This window comes from Neofelis nebulosa, chromosome 9, assembly GCF_028018385.1.
Source record: "Neofelis nebulosa isolate mNeoNeb1 chromosome 9, mNeoNeb1.pri, whole genome shotgun sequence".
Taxonomy (NCBI): domain Eukaryota; kingdom Metazoa; phylum Chordata; class Mammalia; order Carnivora; family Felidae; genus Neofelis; species Neofelis nebulosa.
In genome coordinates, this window is record NC_080790.1 from 21,426,249 (window position 1) to 21,448,250 (window position 22,002).

A 22,002-nucleotide genomic window follows, 5' to 3' on the forward strand; every position below is an offset into this window, starting at 1 on the left:
CTGTCTGGGTTTCAGGCTCACGTCCACACAATCAGGGGTTGGCCGAAATGATCTCAAGCATCCCTCCTAGTCCTGGCATGCTCTCAGCCCACCTTCCCCCAAAGCCCATTGGGATGCCTCCAGACCTCCATCCTTCCCATTCCTCCTCCTCTCTCTGGTCCCCCTCCTTGCCTTGGCTGAGCTCCCAGGGGCTCATTGCCACATGGCATAGCCCATGACAAGATGGCAGTGTTTTCCTGGGAGTCCACAGAAGTTGAGGGAGTAAAAGGCAGGACTGGACGTTATTCCTGCAGTCTATCCACTTGGGACTGTGTCCCAAGGCTCCACTCTTCTCTGGGGTCCATGGGGAACTCTGCTATATAGTCTTTGCATTCCCCTCTTGGAAGAGGAAGAAAAGGGCCCCCGGAGTGGATGGGGGTACCTCTGAGTCCTGCTGACAGGGCAGAATAGTCGGACTCAGATCTGCCCAAAAAGAAGCCTCCCCTCCCCACTTCCCTGCTACCTGCCAAGGTTTCAGGAGCAGTGAACAAGCAAGTTAGGCCTTCCCCCCATCTCTTCCCCCATGTGGTGCCTCTGATTATGTGTCCCCTTTCTTAGTCCTGTGGTCCCTAGGTCCACAAGTAACTTCCCAACTGACTTTGCCTGCAGCTTCGTTCTCCCATGGAGCGAGCGCCCCTGGACAATGCTGCCAGAAAGAGTCTCCCCAAAGTGCAGCTCTGACCATACCAATACCCTCTCAGAGCCCTCAGTGACTTCCAGCTGCCCGTGGAATCTGGCCCATGCTCTTTATCCCAAATTTTAAGGACCTTCATACCTGGCACCAACTCTATGTCCGACTTCATTTCTCACTTCTTACTGGCATGATTCCTCCACTGCAGCCATGCGGTCTGTCTCCTGAGAACACCTTAAGCGTGCCTGTCTGGCACACCTTTCTCTCGGTCTTCTATTTACCTTGTCCAAGCTAATCTTGCAAGTCAAGCTCAGATCCCACTTCCTCCTTGAAGTCTTCCAGACCATCTCAGGCCACCACTCTAGACAGCTACGGGACTTACTGTCACGACAACCTGGGTGACACAGTGTGGGCTCTCTTGCCCAGTGTGGGCATGGTTATTTACATTTTAGGGGATGTGTTTTGCCTCTTTGACCACATACTGAATTGACCTCCACGTGGGCAGGGCCCTGTGGTTCCCATCTCTGTTCTCCCAGTGCCGGCACAGTACCCTGCCCCACGCGTGAGCACTCAGAGAATGCTATCCATGGGCTTAAGGTGTGCAGAAATGAAAGAGTGTCCTCCTTCCCCTCTATCCCTGCCATTTCCCAAAGTGCCTGTAGTCCTTACCAAGAGAGATGCTAAAAGCTGGGGGTAGAGGCAGAGAGAGTGCAGTTCTGGTGATATTTGTTGATACAGTGCTGGGCAAGAGGAAAGACAGCATCAAAGCACCACCCTAGTTCTGTGGGGGCCCCAGAAAGGCACTGCCCACTTCCTGCCCCACCCAGCCATCCCTGGCTTTTTGTCACCTCTCTCTCTGGCTACGCCATCTGGCTGGAAACAGTCCACAGGGGCTCTGCTCTAAGAAAAGCCTGTCTGGGCTGTGATCAGATGGCTGGAATGGGCCCTATATTAAGCTGATCTTGACCCAAAACTCAAAGGCAATAGCCTCTGTCCACCTGATCCCTCTGGAGACCCACATAGGTCTCTCAAGGCACCAGGACTCACACTGGGATAGGAAAATGACAGAACCTGCCACTTAGTGATCACACTGCACTCCCATCTCACCTCTTGAATCTCAGCCTTCCCCACTCAGGAAAGTTGCCAGGGCAGGCATCGTTAGCTCCGTGGCATAGATGAAGACATGGAAGGGAAAGTAGGGGAAGGGACTCCCCCAAAGCCACGCAGCTGGTGAGCAGCAGAGTTAGAGCAAGAAGCTAGGTCTTCTGACTCCGAGCCCAGTGCTCTTTCCCTGCCGGTCTCTTGGCTGCTTCTTCTGCTTCCATATGCTGTGAAGCCCGGAGCCAGCTGAAATTGGCATGGCCAAGACGTGCTCAGTGATGCCAGCTTGCAGGGCGCTCCTGGGCAGCCCTGATTGGTCGAGGGTCGGCAGGGTCTGAGTTAGTCATTCACCTGGTTAGTCACAGTCTCCATGAGCTCCCTTCGTCCCTGGCCTCCCAGCCAGGAAACCCTTCCTTTGTTGTGCCCTAAGTTCATCAAACGCAAATGGAAACTCTTTTCTGGGAAAGCTTAACCTCTCTAGCTGTTGAGTCATTAAACTCCTCCGGGGCCCCAGCCCCATCTATTCATAGCCCAGAGGCTGTCAGAGCTGGAAGGGGACTCAAGATCAGCTCGTGCCACCCCCTCCTCTTACAGATAAGGAACCAGAGAGGTGACAGGAGTCACACAGCCAGAAGTTAGCAAAACCTGACTCCCCGGTCTCTGCTCCTTTGTTCAGGATGACTCTTTACTTAATATTATGACTAGGAGCGGTAACAGCAACAATAATAATAGCGGCCACAATTTCTTGTCTACTCTGTCAGGCTCTATACCCTCTCGTTGGATTTTCTCACCAATCCCTCCAGAGGAGCATTATATGACCCCCACTTTTCAGCAGAGGAACCCAGGGCTCTGTGTGTAGATGACTCACCCATGGCCTTGTGACTTGAAAGTATGGCACCTGCCCAGATTCAGCTGGGCCTCTTTGACTCCGAGGCCCTGGGTTTTCCGCCAGTTCTTTCCCAACTTCGAGAACCCAGTCCAGACCCTTAGATCTTGAGGGCACTGAGGCGACAAGGCTTGTCTTCTCCCCTGGCAAATCCCTTCCCAGGCGAGTGCCTCTCACTCCAGCGCCCCGCAGCCAGCCTGCTGCTCCCTGCACCCCGGCCGCTGACCAATCCAGACCACGTGGCAGAGCGGTGCCCAGCACCGGGCCCCAGCTGAGACTGCCGCGGGCTCACAGGTGCTGTGCTCCCATGTGGGCCCCCGTAATCCTCGGGGCTCTAAGGCAACGAGAGGCCAGGTGATTGATTAGCTGATGGAGCTGGGGCAGAAAACCTTCTGTTCTGCTCTCTCCTCAGCTTCCGGCCTGTTCTCAGCTGAGCGCAGGCTCCCATCACCCACCACGTGGCCTGGGAGTCCTTAGATTGTGAACTCAAGCAGGCAGCTCATGAAGGAACCTGTACTTTTTTACATCTTTCCAAGAAGGAGGAAAGTACACAAGTGACCTGCCACCCTCTACATCCCAGAGTCCTCCGATAAAAGAGTGAAAGGAGACATCAGCAGTCATCCAAACACCCAGAGAGGTGCAGGTACAACCCTGATTAGAACCGAGGTCTTTGGGAGCCCCCACTGGAGTTCCCTCCATCACCCCAGCCTATTCCCCTCACGACCCACCATCTATCTTAGCACCAAGACCTCTGGTTGCTTATCACTCCACTGTTCCCAGGCCTCCGTTGGCTTGCTGGGGTGGCGTGGAGGGGCAGCCCAGCCTGGACTGGTCCTACCGCCCACTTTCAATCAGCAATTCCCTCCTCCCTGCCCACAGGCCACCCCTCTGGCTTTTCCGTGGCGGTGTAGGAAGGTGGGCCAGAGTGCCTGGGTCCGTTTCTCGACCCACCTCTCCACTCACCTCCCCACCCCCCACCACTAGTTATGTGATCTTGAGCAAGTTACTTAGTCTCTCTGAGCCTGTTTTGTCATTTACAAAATGGGGAGAAGAATATCTGCCTCCCGGGATTAAAAGGATAATATAAAGGAATGCCTGGTACAGAGCAGGTTCTTAATAAGCAATATCTACAATGATTAGTGCAATTAACATTATTTTCATGTATGATTACTAATACTCCCCACACAGAAGGGAACTGCTTGGTTTCCCAAGGATTACCAAGACCACAGCCACCTCTGCTCCCTCCTAACAGGTAGGGGACAGGGGGTTGGGGACCAGAGGCTGCCACATCCTTCCTTCCCTTTATTCTCCTGATCCCACTCTCCCAGCCCAGGCTTTCCAGATCCTCACCCATGACTGGAGTCCACCTGACATCCAGGCTCAGAGGCAATGCTCCCTCCTTTGAGCAGGCAGACCCTGCAGAAAACCAGCTAAGGACAGTGAGGCACACAGTAGTGGGAGAACCTGCCCTGGACTGGAGCGAGGAAGCAGAAGTTCAGTTCCACTTAGCCCAGCTGCTGATCCTCTGTGACCATCAGTGTCCTCATCTACAAAGAGGGCGTATTTGATCAGAGGTCCTTCTGACTGTCATGCCTCCTACCTAAGGGTCCCATTCCCACCCATCACGGTGGGGGACTGGAGACATGGAGGGAGTGGGGGCAAGAATAGGACAAAAATAGAAGACACACGCCTGGCCACAGTGGGGACAGGACAAACACAATAACTATTTTCAAAGAAAACATAAACAAGCACAGATGAGTGTAGTGCAAATCACCACCATAAACAGCTTTCAGCTGGCAGCACAAACGGTGAATCTGCGAGTCAATTTTGTAATAAAAAAAAAAACATTAAATGATTTCCCTGCAGCCAGCCAGCCAGCAGCAAGGGAAAAGACCCAGGTTCTGACGGAGATCATTATCAGAGACCCAGATGGGCACTCCCTCACCCCCCATCCCTGCCCTGGATGCAGGGAACTGATGTGTGTCCATAACACGTCAGGCAGTGTCTGGGGCACTTGTCACAGCCTGCATTCCCACTGCCGCCCTGAGAGGGCAGGCGTTATCATTCTGTTCCCGGCAAGGAAAGGGAAGCTCAGAGAGGTTCCAAAATTGGCCCGGGACCCTACAAATATAAAATGATAGTGCCAGGGCTCACTCCCAGGGCCGTAGGGAGTATCTTTTCACAGAGCCATGCAGCTCCCCGCCCCCCAGCACCCCTGCCCCTGGAACGTCTGCTGCCCCTTCCGTATGCACGTCACAAATGATGTCGGATGGGTGCCAGGGTCCAGCTGTGGCCTCAGCTTCAGGATCTCTAGCCCTCAAGAGTATTTAGCCCAGAGAGAAATCAGAATTTTAGCTCCAACCCTCTTATGTTACAGAGTGGAAACTAAAATTCAGATGGGAGAAGGGGCATGGTCAAGGCTGCAGTTATTGTCAGAGCTGGCCTTGGAGCCTCCCTTGGTGTTCTTGCCCCCCTCCCACCCACCCCCACCCCCCGCAGGCTCTTAAATAAAAGAGCAAGCTGCCAGCCAGACTGCTCTGCTTGCCCTGGGTCTCCTCCTGACCCGCCTGTTAGCCTCTGGCCATCAGACAGCCACATGACAAATGCCTTTCTAGGCTGTTGTCGCCGTGGAGAGAGCAGTCAAGGGTCCCAGTGATGCCGCTGCGTCCCCACTTGTCCACAATTCCTCATTGTGGACAACTGCGTTGTCCCGAAACTGAGGTCCCAGGCAGCTCCCGGAGACGCATCCCGCACCCTCACCTGGAGCCACCCCACCCCAGGCTACTGCCACAAGTCACACCTTCCCCTTCCCCTTGTCCAGAGCCGGCCTCCGCTGCCGTCTAGAGCAAACAGCTCCAGTCCTCCTGGTCCTGTGGCCTCCTGGGATCCCTGCCAGGCGGGGGCCCACCTCCCACCCTCCACCCCCACAAAAACTGCCTCCTCACTGTCCCTGATTCCCAGTGACACACAAGGACTCCTTAGTGAGGGGACACACGGCTGCTGGCAATTCAAAGCAGGAGCCAGGCCTGGGAGCTAGAAATGGGGTTCTTTCTCTTTAGACAAATCCTTCCAGCTCTCTCTCTCGCTTCTGCTGCCCCTGAACTCACAGGAGGAGCAGACACTTCCCTGGTGTGCCTCAGTCTTCCCATCTCTACAAAAGAGATGTTCCGCAGGGGAACTAAAGAAGCCCTGCTCAGTAATGTGGAGCCACTAATGGTTTGCAAACACCGCTGTGTAGGGAAAGACCTGGTTGATCTTATTTAAACACAGATTCTGAACCAGTAGGTCTGGAGCGGGGGCCTGAGATTCTGCATTTAGAAATGCAGAAACCCCCAGGGGACACTGATGCTGTTAATTCATTGTCCGCACTTTGAGCAGCAAGGATCTAAACAACCTGGAGACCTGGGAATAGACATGAGGTGTAGACTGTGGTTTTAAGGACGAGAGTGTGTAGAACTGGAAAAATCCCTAGATATCTGGTTGTGGAGCATCAGAGCCAATGGCCTCGGAGCCGGTGGATCCCTACTCTGAGGCCGGAGCGGGGCTGCGGCTTGCCCCGCAGGACAGGAGCCCTCCGTGGAGCCTAGGTGGGGCCCCGAGCTGTGCGGTCACGCAGGTGGGGGAAAGTGAGGAGGGGAGTGAAGAAGGGCCTGTCCCCCTGGGAAAGCCTGAAAACAGGTGTCTGCTGTCCTCAGCTCATCCACCTGGGAAGCTCCTTAGGTCCATGGACAATGGGTGCCCTGGAGATTAAATGACCAAGTGGGAAACTGGCTTCTCCCTCATGGAGACTACCCATAGCCCCAAGGGGCGGTGCAGCCTCCAGTCCCCATTAGAAGAAGAGGTTTGGGAGCATTTCTTCTTTTAAGAACCCCAGCTTCCTGTGGGCTGGGACCCAGACAGCTAGGGCCCACGGAGGTCCCCAGGCCCAAGGTCCTCTGGCTACTAGATACACTGACTCTGCCATAAGCGACAGTGTGGAATGCAGCTGGCAGGTGAAGGCCAAACTTTTAAGAGAGACATCAACAACCTAGGAAACAGTCAGAGCAAGGGAAGAGCATGTCAAATGAGGTACACTTGATGGGGACAGGCGTGGCAAGCATGCATGCTGCCTTCAAATTTTTGCTGGGCTATTGCAAGATTAAAGACCCGACCTCAGGCTGCTTGGGCCCAAGGGGTTGAACCAGCACCAGGGGGTAGAATCCATAGAAAGACTTGATTAAGTCCAATCTAAGGAGAACTTGTTAAAGTTGCAGCTGACCAAAGATGGACTGTGCTGCCTCGAGAGGCGGTGAGCTCCCCATCACAGGAAGCATACAAGAAGACACTGGATGGGCAAGCTGCAGAGGATGCCTGTATCAGTCAGGGTTCAGTCAGAACCAGTAGAAGAGATATATTACAGGGAATTGGCTTACATGACGGTCGTGGCTAGAGTAGACCATCAGGACAGACAAGCTGGAAGTCTTTCCAGCAGCAACCCTAGATTAGTGTTTGATTAATACCTAAGGCAAGTAGATACATTAAAAAGATCATTGGGGACTAAAATAAATGGCTTTTAAAGTTCTTCCCGACCTTGAGATGCTCTGATTTCTTGATCTTTAAGGGGGCAGCCTGGAGAGCCCAAGTACCCAAAGTGGACTCAGCCGTGTCCTGGGGGCCCCCAGGGCCTCCGGATCACCTTCCAAATAGAACTGTCTTTAGCCTTCATTTCAGTTCGGTTTACCAAAAATCACTGAGGTCTCCTGAGTGCTAGGCACGGTACTTGCCACCAAAAGAATAGAAAACTAAGACCCAGCTCCTGCCCCAAGGAGCCTCTGGTCCAGTGGCATCCTGAAACCACAAGCTGAATGTTATCCATGCTAAATCCTAGTAAAGTGACTCAAAATAGGGATCTGAGAAGGCTTCCTGGAGCAGGTAGCACTTGAGGGAGCTTGAATGAGGAGTGAGGACTCTAGTAGGTGACGATGGGCAGTGAGAACTTTCTGGATGAGGCAACAGCATGAGACAGTCTGAGGGGCATGAATGTACCCAAGGAAAGTGGCAAGGACAGATCCTAGAGGGGTAACTTCTGGACTCTGGTGGGTGGACTTGATTAAACCACTGGGTGCCCCATGACCCTGGATGAACCAGTGGATCACCTTAATTGAATAGCAGGTACCTCCATGACCTTGGTTGAACCCGAGGGTGCCCCAAAACACAGCTGAACAAGTGGGTGCCCCCAGGATTCCAGTTGAACCACAGGGTCATGAACCTGAATCCCGACTGTCTCCCTTCACCCTCGCCCTGGTCACCCAGCAGACCTCAGCCCCCAGGGAAGTCCCTCCCTCCTGTCACCACACTTCCTTTTCTGGGCCACAGGGCCACTCGGGAGCCCAGACCAAATCCAGTTTTATGGATGGTATGCAGGAGCCCCAGGGCAGCACTGAACTGAAGGAGATGATACTGTCACACAACACTGTGTGGACATCTTCTGCATGGACAGCCCCAGACCCCAGCTCTCAGACCCCTTCCCTCTCCTTGAGACTTCACAGCTTGGCATGGACTCAGTGTCCCTCTTCAGGAATGTGTAGGGCCTCTCCCGACCACAGCCCCAGTGCAGAAATAACCATCTCAGAAACATCCGGAGAGGCACATTCCAGCCCTCCAGCCACAGGACCATCTGGGGGGCTCTCTCCAGTGACCCAACTGTCAGGCCCCAGTGGAGCAGCCGAGAGAGAGAGAGAGAGAGAGAGAGAGAGAGAGATGCCAGACTCCCATACAGGAAGCAGCTCTCTCCTCTGGGATGGATCCAGTCCTCCTCCTAGTGTAGAAGGGCTCCCTGGGACCTTGGGGGCAAGCGGGGGTGCGGGCAGTCACAGGCAGGAGGAAGCCTCCGATTGATGCACCGGGGGGGTCTGCCCTGGGCCGTTCCGTCCTGATCTTAGACCTGATGAGAAGCAGCCACTCCCCACAGAGCCTGCCTCAGTTTCCACGGTTAGGAACCAAAGCTGCCATTAGCTGGGAGGTTTCTCTGGGCTGGGCCTGTGACAACGATCACCTCATGCGATCCTCACAGCCAGTGGCACTGTTACAATCCCCATTCTACAGACCAGGACCCTGAGGCTCGGAGGAGTTAGGGAGGGCGTGCAAACGCACACTGCTGGCAAGTGGCAGAACAGGGATGTGTAAAGCACGCACAGCCCTTGGCGTATAAAGCACTTGTTCATATAGTATCTCTTCTGAGGGTCCTGTGGACCCAGAATCACGGGTATCATTACTCCCACTTTGCCAATGAAGAAACCAGACTGGAGAGCATAAGGTCACATCCTACAATCCTAAGCCAGTGATGTGGGAGCAAGAGTCAAATCAGGACCCCTCCCCAAACCTAAACCACCCTCTCCCCCAGAACACAAGTGCCCTCGCCTCCTACACAGTGGCTAAAGGTGGGTTATTCCCATGATACGGATGTGGGGACATTGCAGATGCCAGCCTATGGAGGGCAGAAAGGGAAATATTGGGGGGGGGGGAGGACAGTTGTCACTGGGTGGCCTTAGTTTCACACATTTGCCAAAGCCATCTTTCCGAACAGGATGGGAGCCCAAGACTAGAAATGAGAACAGAGTGACGGTTCTTAGGAGTGGCCAGTGAGTGAGAGAGGGGGCTTTGCCAGGGGCCACTTGGGCAAGTCACCTGCTTCCCAGTGTGTAGGGATAGGTGAGATGGCCCCTGCGTGCCGAGTAGGACACTTGTCCCCAGTAACAGCTGTTGTTTGGAGCCAGAGTGATGGGTGTCAGGGCCTGACTTAATTCATTAGGCCTGAGCTAAGCCCAGGAGCCTGGAAGTTTTAGAGTCCCCCAGCGAAGGGTCTGCAGCCAGGTTTGGGAAGCACAGGAGAGAAGAGAAGTTATTAGAATCAGCATTCTGTACTTTGGAGGCTGGGCCACTTGCCAGCCAGCCTCTAGCATTTTCTTTCTGGGTTTCCTTGGTACTTAAAAAACATTCAAGGGATGGCTAAAGAAGAACCTTTGGAGTTTGCAAGCCAAAGCTCCTGGGGCGAGCCAGGTGGCGGAGACAGCAGGAGTCGGTGGGTGGCCCCAGGAGAAGGCGGCACCCTCCCTCCAGGTAAAGGGGACTGGGAGTCTTAGTGGGGTCCTAGGGACAGGCTCCACCTTCACGGCTTTAGCTCTCAGGCTGCTCTTAACCCCAGGGAAGGGAATCAGCCCCAGCGAGGCCCATCAGCCATGTGAGCATCACTCACCTGCGAACAAATCGGGGGGCTTTGGTCCAGCTGAGCCATGTGACTCCCTCTTCAATATGACCTTGCATCATGGGTTTTCCAACAGTGAGGGTTAAACATGGTAAGACCCTCTGGGGCCGCCCTTGGTCTTTGATCCACCTCTAGGTGGGGCCAGAGAGAGAGAAACCTGGACCCAAATTGAGTGGCAGGCCTCCTTCCCTAGGGTGTCACGCCCAGCTCAGTGCCCCAGAGTTGGAAACACTCGTCTTCCATGGGACCAAAGAGGCCCTGAGGTCCCCTGCCTGCCCCTCAGAGTCAGCCACTGGGTTCATGGAGGTGGGCTCTGTGTCCTTTCTCAGAGCTGTGGCTAACGACAGCTTACTGCAGTTGAGTAAGGAAAGTGGGACACACGATCCCCTCCATGTTTCTCAGTTCTCTGGCTGGGAGACCCACAGCAGGTCACATCCCCCCGGCCTTATCCGTGAGGGACCGGACTGGTGTGTCCGAGCCCCCCGTACAGCTCTGACCGTCTGTGTTGGACCTGCTCCTGGCCTCTACCTCCAGCCCTTCCTAACAAGCACACTACTCAGGGTGACATGCTTGTCCCCACTTCACCCCATGCTGGCTGAGCCCTGGAGGGACTTCCTCTGTGTCAGTCCCAAGAATAGAGCTCTGTACAGGACCTCCAAGTCACCCCTTTCGGAAAGAGAGCATTTCTGACTGTGGCCGAGGCCGCGCTTATCAGCAGAGCAAGTCTGCTGTCCCAGCCCCTGGGACAGCTGGAATGCAGGAACCTCCCACCGGAAAGGGCGGCACCCCAGCTGGAGCTCCCACAGTAGTCCGTGGGTGGGGTGTGGGAGGCAGTCACGGTGCTGGGAGCAGGCTGACCCCAGCCAGCGCCGTCTGACAGGGGGTGGCCAGGAGAGAGGCTGCAGGGTGAGCTCAGGGTGCTGACGCTGGCATACTTGTGCAGAACAAGGGCTCAGCTTGGCAGTGGATGGCATCGCAGCGAGCCCTGGGGTCCTCGGGATTCTTTGAGAATCACTGATTCAGTGCAACACTTCTCTCTTCCAGATGAGGAGACGGAGATGCAGGGCGGGGGTGGAGGGAGCTGGAGAGTGAACCAGAAGTTCACAGAGCCAGTCCTCAGACCCAGCCTCCCAGCCCTTTCCACTCCCTCAGTATGCCCGCACAGTCATCCCTCCTCTCCCTCTGGTTCTCTGAGCATCTTCCATGTGTCAGGCACCGCTCTAGGCCCCAAAGACTCAGCTCCTGTCCTTACAGTGTCTACAGTTGAGAGGAAGTAGGTAGGTGTACCCAGGGCTATGTGGTCACAGATAAACAACGTCATCTCACTGGTAACAAGTGCCAAGAGACAGCAAAACAAGAGGATGTGGCAGAGACAGGGATGGGCAGAGGGTTCTATATGATGCAAAAATCAGGAAAAGCCTCTGGGGGGCAGAAGAGGGAGGGACAGCAAATGCGAAGTTGCCCGTGGGCCACAGTTGGGCATGTTTGAGGAAGAGCGCAGGAAGGGCAGTGAGCTACAGCATACTGAGCCAGGGGGAGGAAGCGTGGAAGGGTTGGGTCTTGCAGGGCCATGGAGGCCATGGTCAAGAGCTTGGATTTTGCTCAAGGTGTGACGGAAGTCACTGGAAGATTTTAAGCGCTGTGTTGTGTGATATGACTAAAGTTTTTACCAGATCCCTGTGGTAGGGGTTGGGGAAGGTCAGGTGGTTGTAATTCAAGAGGGAAACAGGGAGACCTGCCAGGCTTCCAGTGACCTGAGAGAATGAGGGTAGGTTGGACCCAGGTGAAGACTGTGGACGTGGTGAGCAGGCGTGGATTGAGGGCATGTGTTGGGGCAGAGTGGCCGGACCTGATGCGTGTGTTGGGAAAGAGGAGGGTGGGAGAGGACTGTACGCATCAAGGAAAGAGGATAGTCAGGGGTGGCCTTTGACCTAAGCAACCGGATGGAGGGTGAGCGTTGTCTGAGACGGAACGTAAAACCCGGAGAGTAACAGGTTTGGTAAACAGATGAGATTCGAGAACTTCTGTTTTGAGACATACAAGTTAATTTGCAGATGCTTATTACCAGCCCCTGTGGGCAGTTAGATAGACAAGTCTGCAGCGCAAGGGAGAGGTCAAGGCTGAAATACAAATCTGGGAGTTATCAGATGGAAATAATATTTAAAGTCACGAGGCTAGATGAGATCACCTGGGAGGAGCGGGGAGCAGGGGAGAAAAGCCCAGGGCCAGCAGCACCACCACCGCCCCCAACACGGGGAGGGAGGGAGGGAGAGCAGGAAAGGGGGCCTGCCAGACACTGGAGAGGAACCTGGAGACCAACAGCAGTGTTTCAGGAGAGAGGGAGCTGTCAGCTGCCAGCTGCTGCTGGGAAATCAAGTCAGATGACCGCAGGGAAACCACCAGGGCAATTGGCAGCCTGGCGGCCATGGGAGACACTGACTATGAAAACAGAGGGCCACGTTCAACAGCTTGTTCCGGGAGCCGAAGGTGGTAGGGGCGACTTTTGTATCTGTGGAGCCGGAGGTGGAACAGAGGGACCAGGTTTCAAGAGAGGCAAGGGAGAGAACACACGGCCGTCACGGCTCCCCGTCTTCAGGCCTTTTTCATAAATGCTTCGCAAACCCTCCTGCAGAGGCCCGTGAGCGGTTATCATTATGTCCATTATGCAAACGAGGTCCAAGTTCCAGCTCAGTTATCAGCTCAGGGCTCCCAGCCAGGGATCCAGTCCAGGCCCATCTGCCCCCAAAGCCCCTGCTTGTGGTGCAGCAGCCCCCCAACCGGCCCCTGGTTCTGCCAGTCTCTCCTTGCTGCTGCCTCCCCCCTCTGCCCCGTCTGCCCCACCTCCCCATCCATCCTTGTCCTTTGATCGTTTCTGCCGGCTTCCAGCAGTCTTGGCCTCTGCCTCCCTCCTCTGGGTGAGCTCGGCTTTTTCTCTTTGATCCGGCAAGTCTGTCCTCAGCTGTGTCCTCAGCTGGGCCCTGTGTCCCTCTCCCTGTCAATGCAGGATGTCCTCACACCTCTTCCCAAAGGTGGGGGGTCTGCAAGCACAAGGGCCTTGGGGGAGCCCGGGTATGTGGGATGGGAGTGTGGTTCCTGCCCACCCCGCAGCTGCTGCTGGGGGCTCTTCAGGCCGGGCCCAGCTGCAGTCCAGTCCCCACTTAGCACTGAGGGTCCCGAGATGCGAGCTCACAGGCCACAGATGCACGTGGAGGCAGCCAGGAGTGGGCAGCTGGAAGGGCCAGGCATTCTTACCCTGATGGATCAAGATGGGCCTCAAAGTTCTTCTCAAGAGAATGGGACACATGGGAAGCGGTGGTCAGGAGTCCCGAATAGGGCGACATAGCTGACAAAACGAGCCACCTGGCTGCCACCACATGCCTCCAGAGAAGAGCGGGACTCAGGACCCCAAAGTCCCTTTTGGAGCCAGATGATTCCAGCGGAAAGTCACGAGGCAAGGCCTAGAGATAAGTAAGGTAGAGAGGAAACCTGCCGGGACCTGGGCCACGTCACTCTCCACCCAGCCTGGCTGCTCTCCTCCCCACCCTGCCTACATCCTGACCCAGACGAAGGGAGGCCCAGAGCCACCTTCAGCTCCTACCTCAGATTCTGAGGCCCTGCCCGCCCCCGGCTGTGCTGTGACCCGGCTCCCAACTGGAAGAGATGAGCAGAGGGGACACGCAGGCACCACGGGGCCCAGCCACTCCCCAAAGCCCTGACAGGGGGCTGTGGTAGTAATTAGCTTCTCACACATCCCCGGGGTTATTTTTAAGCCTCGTTCTTCCCTGGTTTATTTTTAAAGTAACACTGGCACGCGGCTGGCCAGCTGCCCTTCCCAGGTGCCGTGCCGATTTGGGCCAGGAACGGAGCAGGGCAAAATGCGCCCCCCCCCTGGGGCCCCCCACCGGGTACCAGAGTTAACCAGCCCCTCACTGGATGGCAAGGGAAGTTCCTGCTGCTCTGAAAGCCCAGGTCCAGCCCGGGGCGAGCAGGTGGGCTGGCGGCGGGAGAGCCCCCCCCTCCTCCCACTCGGCCCGAAAACTCTCACATCTCTGTCCTGCCACTGATGCACACGCTCCATGACCTCGACCAGGTCAGCTCACCTGCCCAGGCCTCAGCTTCCTCACCGCTCAGCTGGGAGAGTGACAGCCATACCTGCCTCCCTGACTGTCAGACACTCAGAAAGAGAGTGAGAAACTGAAGCAAGGCTCGAGCATACAGGAAAGCGCTGGGATGAACTCTCCATTCAGCCGGGCTGCCCCCCACTGTCCCACTAAACTCCCTTGAAGCCCTGCCTCTCCCCCTGGGCGAGGGACTCCTCCGTGAGAGGCTCCTCGGTTCCCTTCATCTCTTACCCACCTGCCCGGAGACCAGCCTTCCACATTTGCAGTCTGGCCGAGCTCTGATCCAGGCTGCCCGGGGTGCAGGGGCAGCTGTCAGGCTGCTGGTGGCCATTACAAGGCTTCTGCTTGGGATGGGGGTGGAGAGGGCAGAGCCCCCACCCCCACCACCCCCACCCACCTCCTCCCTGGCAGCCTTCCAGAGAGCTCAGCTATGGAAAAGCACTGCCAAGGGTGAGCTCCAAAACACTTTCCTCAGCTCCAGAGCAATAGCTAAGCCTGGAGAGCTATGACATATGGTAGAGGACACTGAAAGGCAGGTTGAAAGTTTGGGCTTCTTTCCCTGTAGTCAATGGGGAGTCACAGAAGGTTTTTGAGTGGAGGAGTGACATTTTGAGCCGAAAGCAGGTTTTTACGCAGACAGCAGAGTGGGGCATAATCTGGAAGTTGGGGTGGGGAAGATTAGGGAAGGGGCTGGAAAGCTGCCAAGGAGGTCAGGAACCACTGCCCAAGCCCAGACTGCAAAGGGTGAGGGCCTGGATGACTCTGGTGGCTAAAGGAACAGAAGAAAAGGACAGGACTAGGAGGACTAGGACAAGGTGTGCAGGGGAAAGGAGGAAGGGACAGTGTTTAGTCTGGCTAAGGAACGAGCACATTAACAGGAATCGGGCAGTACAGAGAGAGCCAACATGGGGCAGAAGGGTGCTTTCGGGTTGTCACAACAAGCTTGGGTGTCCCAGTTCAACCACGTAGAGCATGGAGTGGAGCTGGAGGCAAGTTCTTGGCGGCCCGCTCTGGGAGCCAGCATCAGAGCAGCTCGTGCAAAGTCCTGCCCCACTCTTACAATCAGGGTGCAGTGGGTGAGACTACAAAGGACCAGCAGAAGCAGGAGAGTGGAGTGTCCACAAAGAAGGCAGAGGAAGACTGGCCATCGGGGATGAGCGTGGCCAGAATATGAAGGACAGTAAGGATGCCAACATCCAAGACCCTGTGTGTGGTTGTCCAGGTTGTACACTGTCCAAAAGAATCCAGCTGATGGGTTAGGAAGCTGAAGTTCAACATGCTCAGCAAACTATGCACTCCCAGAGGCTACATCCAGCCAGAGGGGCCCATTTTTTTTTTCTAATTTATTCTAGAGTTGCCACATAGGTACGGACAGCCCTGTGCCACGGGGTCTGACACTCAGGAAATTCCCGAGGTTTTCAGCAAGAGCGGTCTTGGTGAAGTGGGGGCAGCTAAAGGGGTGAGAGGGGAGGCAATTCTTGGGGGAAGTAAGACCAAGGAAAGAGCATGGTAGGCCTGCCTCCCTCCCTTTAAACAAACAAACAAACAAACAAACAAACAAACAAACAAACAAACTTGTGGCCAATACTGAGACACTAGGAGAGGACAGTTTGAAAATACCGCCAAACGGGGGGCCTCCAGAAACAACGCCAGGAGGAAGAGCCCAGGACCGGGGCAGAGTGCAGTCAGGGGGTCGGCCTTGGGAAGGGAGTCTCTCCTCCTCTGAATGGGAGAAGCTGGAAGGGAGCAAGGCCCACAGAGAGAACAGGAGAAACAGTATGGGGAGGGCCTCACTCTGCCATGTTTTAGATGTATGACCTTGAGCAAGTCACTGAACCTCCCTGTGGCTCAGCTCCTGCATCTTTAAATGGGAATAATAATAGTACCTACCAAATAGGGTTGTTTGGGGATTAAAAGAGGAGCATGTATTTGCTCGCTTAGAGCAATGTGGCACGTGGTAAGCACCATATAAAAGTCAGCTAGTATTGTTTTGAATTGGGGAGGAGGGAGCCGTGACAGAGGCATTTAATCATTTGAATAAAGTCAAGTGCAGAGAAAGCTAGCTTGCCCAGATTCCACATTGAGGAGGGGGGGGGAGGGGGGGGGGCACAGCAGAACGGTAAGCAGTAGCTGGAGAGAGCTGGGTCCCGCGGAGACAGCCTGGGTCCTGGGGACGCTGCCCAGCTTGGAGCTCTTGGCACCATAAAAAGCAAGTTCAGGGCACCAATGCATAAATAGGAGCCTCTATAGGCCATAGGAGCCATGAAGTCATTCTCCTATTATACCGGATTCTGGGCTGTGAACAGCGGTGAGGGTGGAGGGCTTAGAAGGCGGCAGAATGGCAGAGATAATTGAAAAGGCTGGGAAATCAGAGGTCAGAAGAGAGGTGGCAAGCCCAGGGTGAGTCAGGCAGTGGGAGGCAGGCTGGGGGACGAGCGTCTGCATCCATGTCTCTGTGAGAAGGGCAGCGTCCCCAGGGATGGGGACAGCTGCTTGCTGTCTCCAATGAGGACAACAGGCTGAAAGGGAAGGGTCCGAGCCTTGGTCATCTCATTCTGCCTGAGGAGCATTTCCGACAGGGCGTAGGGTGCAGTGAAATGTGTTTCCATGGAGAGTGATGGAATCTTAGCCTCTGAGCGGAGTCTGTCTTTGTGGGGGAGGGGCTGGATCTGGGGACTTCTTTAAATCCTAAACAACTTGAAGGGACAGCAGGGCCCAGAGGCCAGGTCCTGTGAGGGGCTCTTCCTGTATCGAGGTGCAGACTGCCCGCCCGTCTGGTTCTTGCATTCTCTGCCCTGGATGGTGGACAGAGTCACGCCAAGAGGCTACTGTGGGGACATGTGGGGTGCTGGAGCCAGCGTGTATGTGCATGTGTCTGTGTGTGCACTTGTGCACACATGTTTGTGTGACGAGTGGGGGTGGGGACACCACATCTGCAGGCCGGCTCAGAGGGAGAGAAGGTCCCGGCAGCTGGCTCCAGGCTGAAGTCCCTGTTGCCTGGAGTCCCTCTCCTCCTGGGCACTGTGCCAATCTGCACCATCTGAGCTCCTGAGCCCTGGGGAGAGTGCTGAGCCTAAGAAAAGCCTCCTTCACATCTCCTGGCATCTGTTCCCAAATTCCCTGCCAGCCCAGAGCTGTCTGGGCCACTAGCCACGACCAGAAAGGGGAGTGTGGAAGCAGGTGGTGGAGACAGGGGCCACAGGGGCCACACTCACTCCAAGACCATCCCACCCAACCCAACCCCTCCATTAAGACTGGCTCCCTGCATCTGCTGGGAATCCGCTGTGGACGCTGGGCAAGGTGGGCCAGCGGAGAGAGACCCACCTCCATGCGAAACCCTAACACCTGGCAGAGAGTGGCGAGGGCAGGAAAAGGTGCCATTCTTCCAGTTGGGGGAAAGTGTGTCCAAAGAGGGGGCCCGGAGCTGTCCTTGGAGGGCAGGAGAGACGGAGGAGGCAATTCCAGGCAGCTGTAACACGAGGAAGTGCCCAGAGGTGGGATGTGGGAAGGATGCAGGGAAGCCTCGCGACAGAAGGTACTAGAAGTGTTGGGCCAGGCCAGGTAGGGGGTTAGTTGTGGACACCCCAAACCGCATTTATACATCTGGGGAATGAATAAAAGAAGGCTTCCGAGGGGTGGGTGGCAGCTCAGAGCTGTGCTTAAAAAAGTAATAACACTAATAACAGCTCCTGCTTCCTGAGACTCTCCGTGTGCCAGGCCTTGTGCTAGGCACTTTACCCACTGTATTTCTAATGCCCAGGCCACCCAGCTACCTAGCAAGAGAGGGGCTCACAGAGGCAGTGTGAGATGTGGGAGAGGCAGCAGGTCTGGAATCAGGAGACCTGGGTCTCAGGTCCAGCTCTGGGGCTCTAACCTTGGGTGAAACACCCACTTTCCCAGGCTTCACTGTCCCCAGCTGTTGAACGTGGACCACCCCTGCCCAGAGGGCCACACAGGGCTGCTGTAAGGATCAACAGGAATGTTCCTAAACACTGTAGAGTGCTGTGCCCACGTGGGTCTCCTGAAACTCAGCCAGGGCCCCCGCTGTGCTGCTCACCTCGTAGGGCACACCTCGTCTGGTGCTTGGGAGCCCAGCTCCTCCATCTGTAGCCGCTGGCGCTTAGTCAAGGCCCAGCCCCTTTGGGCCAGCAGCGCTTTGCCAGTGTGAAGGCCAGTATTCAAAAGCCCAGGCCTTTCCCTCCCTCTCTCGGGCCACCCCTGTCTCTGCTATACCCAGCCACCCTGGCTTCTCTTCCCCTGCAACTCCGACTCCCGCGTGACTTTAACTCACAGTGGTCCTAGCCAGGACCCAGCTCTTTGTAACCCTGCAACCCAGCTCCCCAAAGCTGACCAGCTGGTCAGCCTGTAATCACAGTCCCTGAAAGAGATAACCTGACTGGCTCGGCCCAGCGGACAGTTTGGGTCCTCTTGGATCAGGTGTCCATCAGTCGTCCAACCAACTGCAGGCTAGGCCGAGGTCACATGGGGCAAAGGGGCTGGCCAGGCCCTCAACTAAGGTTGTTGCAGGAAGGGGGAAGGCACTCCAGCCATGTCCATCGAAGACAGCCTTCCTCGGGGCCCTGTCCCTTTGCCCTCCAGCTTCCCCCTCCCCACTTCCTGCTCAGGGCCATATTGAAGTATCCCAGGAGTCTCCAAAGAGACCTCCGGAGGGCTGCTCCCTGGGACAGAAAGGACCAGCCTTTGGAGGGACACCATTTCCCTCCTCACATGGTTTGAACACCCACTGTCCTGCCCTGAGGCATTTACAGTACTCTTAGGATGATGGCCCACGTTTTCCATGAGCTGTCAACCAAGTGCATGGTCCCAGGGACACCCAAGAGTGTCTGGACTCCGAAAGCCAAAAGATCTATGTCGAATCCTGGCTTTGCCAATTTTTATCAGTCCTTAGCCTCCCTGAGCTTCAGTTTCCTTATCAAAATGGAGCTAACAGTGCCTACCTTGAAGGTCACGGTGAGGACTGGAGATAATTAACGTAAGGGTGCTGGATTGGCGTTAGCGGTAGGGGCACTAAGGGCAGAGAAAGCATAGGCTCCCCTCTGGCCTGGGAATGCCCTCCCTTGCTCTCCCTCCTTCCTCACACACTCCCCCCCTCCCCACTCCCACCTGCCACCCCACACTCAGCCTCACACAGTGGGGGCCAGGAGGCAAGTCTCCACCAGGGGACCGAGCCTGGGCCCTGACCGCCTCTTAAAAACCGTTGTCCAGTATCCAGCACCACCTGGGCCAGCTGGCCCCCTCCCCGCTTTCCGTGCAAGCAGACTTGACTAAATGAAGCTTTGCTCACGGAGGCATCACTGCGCGTTAGGAGCTGGGTCAATATGGCAGGCGGGGTCCGCCAGGAGAGGCAAGAGAGTGGCAGAGACTGACGCCGTGTGGAGAGCTGAGAGGACGGGATGCTGTTGGGGCCAGAGCAGGAGGAAGGTTCCTCAGAAGGCTCCTCAAGAGGGAGAAGGCAGGGGATAGGGGGGCAGGAACACAGCAGCCGGCGTTGCATCGGCACAGGGAGGCGGTGAGAGTGGAAAAAGGGAGGAAGGTCTTCACCATAAGTCTATAAATTGAGGGTTGTGCTAAAACTAAAAATTTACTTAAACAAAAGAGTAAATGGTAGAAGGAGGAGGAGGACAAGGAGGAGAAAGGGGGACAGAGAGAGTATGGCCTCAGACAGTAACCTTGGCCCAGTTTCTGGCGACAATAAGGGCCAGGCAGCTCCGTGCATGAGCCAGGTGTTCACTCCAGCCCTGAGCAAGACACCCAGGTATCTGGGGACACCCTTTGGAGGCCTTAGGGAACATGAGTGCCACGTTCCCAGCCACAGGAGCGCTGGCAGGATTGCTGTGCCTTTCAACTGCCTCCGGTTTCCGGGTGCCCACAGGATCCCCCTGTCTGGGTCCCCCTGTCACAGGAAGGTGCCTCTGGCATAGACTCCACACATCCTGGGGCAAGTCTTTATTTCAGGGACCGTCTCCTCTCAGCCTCCCACTCGCCTGCTTCTCTTCCCAGAGGGCAAGACCGAGCCACCCTCAACTCCATGTCCTCTCCTGGCACGGAGCAGAGTAGCTGGCTCAAAGCAGGGGATGCTTAAGAAACGTCTGCTCAATTAATTAAGACAGGCTAAGAGGAACGAAGCCATCTTTGCCCCTCTGATTTTCCAACTGATATTCCTGAGACCAGCCAGGTGCTGCAGCCTTCCTGGGTCCCCTGCCGCCCACTCGGCCTCTGTAGGCACCACGTCCCCCTCTTCCAGGGCTGGCTCTGAGCTCCCCTCTGCCTCTTGTCATCTGGCTCAGGCCAGGAGGGCATCTTCTGGGGCACGGCAAGGCCCAGCCTCCTGGGAGAAGGGCCTGGATGGGAAGAAGGCCCTGGAGGGGGCACCTGCTTTGACCCCAGTCCAGAAGTCCGGGAGGCCACCGAGACGTGGAAGAAAGAGCGGGAAGGCCTGGCTCTGCCACGTGCCCATGTGGCCTGGTCCAAGTCACCCAGCCCCTAGGCTCAGTCTCCTCAGCTGAACACCCCAGGCACCTGCCTTCCAGAGTGCAGCATCTAATCCGTCAATGTTGGCTAGACTGTGCACGGCCACAGGCCTGAATCTGTGCCCCGACTCGGCCACTCACCGGCTGTGTGGTCTTAAGTGAGTAACGGGAACTTTCTGTGTCTCCGTTTTCTCACCTGTGAAATGGAGATAATACCTCTCTCATACAGGGTTTGTGCAGATGAAAGTAAATGATGTGCATGAAGCACTTTGTACGGTGCCTGGCACACCAATGCTCAATAGATGTCAGCTTGGTCATTATTACTGTTATTACTGGGAAAACAAAATGAGAAAAGTGGGGGGTGGGGGGGGGGGGCGGCGCCTAGGTGGCTCAGTCGGTTAAGCGTCTGACTTTGGCTCAGGTCATGATCTCACGGTTCCTGGGTCCAAGCCCGCGTCGGGCTCTGTGCTGACAGCTCAGAACCTGGAGCCCGCTTCCGATTCTGTGTCTTCCTCTCTCTCTGCCCCTCCCCTGCTTGTGCTCTGTCCCTGTCTCTCAAAAATGAATAAATGTTAAAAAAAAATTTAAAGGAGGAGGGGGAGGAAAGAAGGAGGAAAAAGAGAGAGAGAAGGAAGAAAAGGCAAAGAAGAAGCTAAAAAAGTAAAAAGAAGCAAAGATTCCAGGGCCCAGGAGGCTGGACTCCAGGGCTAGATGGGGGTCCATTGGGGACCCCTGGGGGCTCAGCAGTCAGTAGGGGGAGCCTGGGGACCAACAATACTCCCTGACGCCTTGGCCCATGTTAGCCCCGGGAGACCTAGACAGGGAGACGTGGTCATCTCCTCCCTGACTCCATGTGGCCTCCTGTGCTAGGAGGCTGCATGGGGGTGGGGTCGCAGACTTCAGTCTGCCTCAGCTGTGGGCCGTATTCAGGGCACTGCCGGCCAGGCCAGCCTAGCTCCGGCCCCCTTGCAGGAAAATGCAAAGGGTTCTCAGGCGGCCCACGGCATCTGTTCAGCGCCGACTGGAACAGCTCTGCGGACACGCGGGCCCCAGCGACTGTGCGTCTGATGTGCTCCCAGAGGCCCAGTGTCATTGTTTGGGGGACCCAACAGTGCTTTCTCCACTGTTTGTGGGGCAGGATGCATGGCCCCTCTGGAGGTCCAGAATCCTAGAATGTCACAGGGCCTCAAGAACATCTCTAGCTTCTTCATTTCCCACAGGAGGGCCTCCAGGCCAAGAAAAGGGCAAGGTCTTGCCTGTGATTACACAGTGGAACTCAAACCAGACCCCAGCCAGGTCTTCTGACTTTCACTCCTGTGGAAGAGTCCTGGGGCAGCCTGGGGCAGTGGAAAGAGAAGTGCCTTCGAATTTCAAGTTTGGTTGTAACATCCACGGCCAGAGATAAAACCCTTTACTTCTCTGAGCCTTAGTTTTCACATCTGTAAAATAGGAAGGAAAAGAAGAAGAACGCCTAAGGGTTGCTGTGCAAG

The 22,002-nt window shown here is 55.7% G+C and overlaps 2 protein-coding genes across 2 annotated transcripts in view; one reads left to right on the plus strand and one right to left on the minus strand.

The window, feature by feature from the left end:
- Positions 1 to 22,002, minus strand: part of CIB4 (calcium and integrin binding family member 4) — a 143,194-nt gene that overhangs the window by 101,318 nt on the left and 19,874 nt on the right. The gene's annotated exons all lie outside the window — the stretch shown is intronic.
- KCNK3 (potassium two pore domain channel subfamily K member 3) overlaps positions 1 to 22,002 on the plus strand; it is a 35,484-nt gene that overhangs the window by 1,562 nt on the left and 11,920 nt on the right. The window lies entirely within an intron of this gene.